Consider the following 4,136-nt stretch of genomic DNA (forward strand, 5'->3'; position numbering starts at 1 on the left):
ATTACAAACTTAATTACATTACGTCATTAGAGTCGTCACTTGTTTATATAATTTGAAAATGAGTTTGCACGTCAGCCAAATACTTGGAATGAAGTTGTACATTACCTGAAACTGCCACTGGCGTAGAATGATTTACGAGTTGGCCCGTGTGCAACCAAATACAAAACAAATACACCAGATAGATAATAAGCCAATAAATAAGTTACAATTTTCAAAGGATTTTATGCGATAACATAGCATAAATAGAAGCACGAAACCATAAGAGGATAGAAACTACTAATAAAATGCATCAAAGATTTTAAACACCAGTCATGAGTTTGGAAGCAAATCAAATTAAAATACTACAAAGTTTTTTAAAATAGACCATAAAACCAAGTAGATAAAAAAAATACAAGTTTTTTTATTCTGCTAGGCAAATCATAAGAGTTTTTTTGCTAAGATATAGTAAAGACTTCATTTGCATGACTGGCTGGAACTTCAGAAGAATCAGCAGTGTCCAAAACAAAAAGATTCATGCATCTATGGTTGAATCTGCACAACGAATTGTAAAAACCATAAAAACTTGATTTCAAAAGTAACAATTCCAGCAGAACAAACTTGCTCAAATGAATAGAAAAGCATACCCAAGCCCCTTTAAAATATTCTTAAGCTTGTGATACATGTAACCAACTTATAATAAAAAGTAGAAATAATAGCCAAACTTGACAAAAGATCCTAGTTTCGGTAAAACTAGTTTGTATGTTGAAACCAAAGAATACAGTATTGCCATATAATTTGAATTTCCCTAATTCTCTCTGTTTTTTGTAACAAATTTTAGGACAGTTAAATTTATTTATTTTGCCTCTAAAAATTTTTTTTCAAAATAAGATAACTAAGTAACCAACAACTCAATTATTAAACATGTTGAATAAGCGTAAACAAGAAAGAAAGACTGTACGAATGTACTAATGTAAAATTGGATAGTGTTAATTGCATATATAAGAAAAGAATATTAATGTATGTATGAATGTAACCATATAAATTTGGATAGTGTAAATAAAGTTTTACTGTGAAAGAAAAAAAGTAACATGCTACTTTAATGTTACTAAGGAAGCTGGAATAGATTTATGAAAAATTAGTAGGCTTTAACTGACTACATGCAACAATGTTTACTATGTAACCCTAAAAAATTGTTGTTCCAAATCCACATTTTGTGTGATAATCGGTAAAAATCTGAGATTTTATCCATCGTCAGATATTTTATCGCATACAAATTACCTGTTATTCTTAACAAAAGAAATAAAAGATGATTAAGCTAATGGTTAGTTGTTCCCAGGATTTATTACACAAATAACTTATAATAGATTGCTAAGCAACTACTTCTATCAACCTCTATAATCACACAAAAACAAGCAAAAAAAACACAAGCAATCAAGCACATTAAGAGCTAGTTCAATAACACTTACTAAAAAAACACAAAATAACCTTAAATCCTATCATTTATCCTTGCCTCATATAAATTACACCTCACAAAAACTAGTAAATGAGTACTTGAGTAGATTTCCTAACCATAAACTTCTAAAACAATGACATGATTCTATTGATACAAAATAGCAGCACTTGAAACATTAACAATGATTGTCAGACATACACACAAAAACAACACACACAAAAAAATCACACTCCAAACGTTACAACTTTTACGACAAACTACATACACGCATTATGCAGTTGTGTATGCAGTAATTTCTTTACCAAACAGGTCACTTCCTTTTCTAAAACATAAAAACAATCAAGAAATGCAACAAGCATGCTATTATTATCTTTAAAATATACACATACTATCAGTAGTACACAGACCTTTTAAAGTGTGGATTTGCATTGATATATCTAGTCACCTATTTTTATTCAATTATGTTACCCTTACCAGAATTAATCAGTAAAACAGATAGCAAACAGTCATACTAGACAAACATAGTAACCTGCAGTCACACCAATATTTCACAAAAGAATATCACCTTTTGCTCACCTAGTCACCCTGACCCATGTAAAATGAACCCCCTTGTGGCCTGCTGCCTCCTTGACCCATCTGTGGATTAGCATACCCACCTTGCTGGTATCCAGCACCGCCTTGCGGTCCATACCCCTGCTGGTTCGCAGGCGCACCAAGCCCTCCTAAAAGATTCGGAATCCCAAGTCCCGCCCCCTGTGAAGCAAGAAGCGCAGTCAACGCCTGACCCAAAACAGGAGTCAACGCCGGTGGAGTGATAGGCGGCGCGTAACCCACAGGCGGCCCTGATGACACCATCATATGACCATGACTTTGCCCTGCACCAGTTCTTCCACCGGAATACTTCGCCTTCTTCGACGGCTGATGATGATGATGATGATGCCCACCACCACCGCCAAACTGCTGGTGCTGACCAAACCCCTTAACCGGCTTCGGCCCATCAACCGCCTTCTGACAGTTCAACGTATGCCCTTCAAACATCTTATGCGGCTCTTCCAAGGCCCTCTTCGCACCCTCGACACTCTTATACACAAAAAGCGCAAACCCCTTCGGCTTCCCCGTCTGCTTATCCAACCCCAACGGCCCCTCCTCAATCTCCCCAAACTTGGAAAAGAACTCCGTAAGCTTCTGCGGGTCGATCTCCGCCGCCACATTACTCACGAAAATCTTCCGTTGGGTATACTCCGACACCAACGGCTGGTTGGGCGGAGGCGCAGGGACCGGGCCCGCAGACGCCAACTGACAGGAAGTGACCCTGTTCCCAATCTTCTTCTGCGGCTCCTTCAAGGCGTTCCTGGCACCGGCCCGATGCTTAAACAATATAAAGCCGTAGCCTTTGGACTTCCCGGTGTTCTTATCGACGACAGCTTTGCAATCCTCAATCTCCCCGAACTTGGAATACTCGCTAATTAAGGTCTCGGTGGTCGTATCCCAGCCTAAACCGTGCACAAATATCTTTCGGTGAGCCGGGTCGGCATCGGCTATCTTCTCGACGCTTGCGATTAAATCCGGGTAGCGGGTGACGGCCTCTTTCATTAACAAGACGAGTTGTTCTTTGGAGAATGGTTCTAGAAGCTTCTCGACAGGCTCGTCGGATAAGTCCTGGCCGTTGGTTTCGATCATGACGTTGACTTTTTGTTCATCCTCTTCTTCTTCGTCGTCGTCTTCTTCTTCTTCTTCTTCTTCTTCTGGGTCTTCTTCTTCCTGTTGTTGTTCTTCTGGGTCTTCATCTTCTTGTTGGTTGATTTGTGGTGGTTCTGGATCTGGGTCTTCTTCCTTAACGGCGACGGGTGGTTGGTCTTGTGGCGGAGGTTGGGTGGCGCGTGTCTTTCGTTTCTTGGCCATGTCGGAGGAGGCTAGGGTTTGGGATGGATGGAGTGTTGGCTAGGGTTTCGTTTGGTTTATCCTTTTACCAATTGAAGGATGGTGGTTTGGTTGTCGGTAGATCCAATTTTTTTTAACTTTGGTTACACGGATATTATAGATATTTTATATTTACTGTGTGTTTGGGATTGCTTTTTTAAGGAGAAAAGGACTTTTTATAAAAAGACGTTATAACATATAATTTTTTGTAAAGGAGTTCATAAAAAAGTATTTGGTTTAACTTATAACTTTTTGAAAATGAGTTCATAAGAAAAGTGTTTGGTTTAACTTATAAGAAAAGTTCTAAAAGACTTTTTTGAACAAATATATAACATAAATTCGTTTACATATTTATAATTTCTCAATTAGACCATAATAATATTGCATTTGAATTGTTAAAAAAACACCAAAATACACAATAATAACAAAATAATGCATACTACATTCATATCAGCGATAACATAGGTAGAAATAACACATAATTTCAAACGATCATAAAAATAGAAAAAGAAAAACCGGTTAATTAAAAAAACCGGTTATTAACCGGTTCTAACCGGTTTCTAAACCGGTCCTAACCGGTTAGACCGGTCCGAGTTTTGCACCAAAAAAACCGGTTAATAAACCGGTCCGGTTATTTAAAAACCGGTTTTTTTCCAGGCCAAGAAAAACCGGTCCGGTTATTAACCGAACCGGTTTTTTAAAAAAACCGATTTGTGCACCTCTACTAAAATCACATTCTATAAACCTAAACAAACTGCCATTGCTTTTTTTTTTTTTCTCTTTT

The 4,136-nt window shown here is 37.6% G+C and overlaps 1 pseudogene; it reads right to left on the reverse strand.

Annotated features, from left to right (window-relative positions):
• Positions 1–247: 247 nt before the first annotated feature.
• On the reverse strand, positions 248–3,448 carry LOC143623970 (UBP1-associated protein 2B pseudogene; annotated as a pseudogene).
• Positions 3,449–4,136: the final 688 nt, after the last annotated feature.

Source organism: Bidens hawaiensis, unplaced genomic scaffold (genome assembly GCF_021521415.1).
Source record: "Bidens hawaiensis isolate Kalapana, Puna unplaced genomic scaffold, B.hawaiensis_p1.1 tig00003649_1, whole genome shotgun sequence".
In the NCBI taxonomy this organism is placed as follows: Eukaryota; Viridiplantae; Streptophyta; class Magnoliopsida; order Asterales; family Asteraceae; genus Bidens; species Bidens hawaiensis.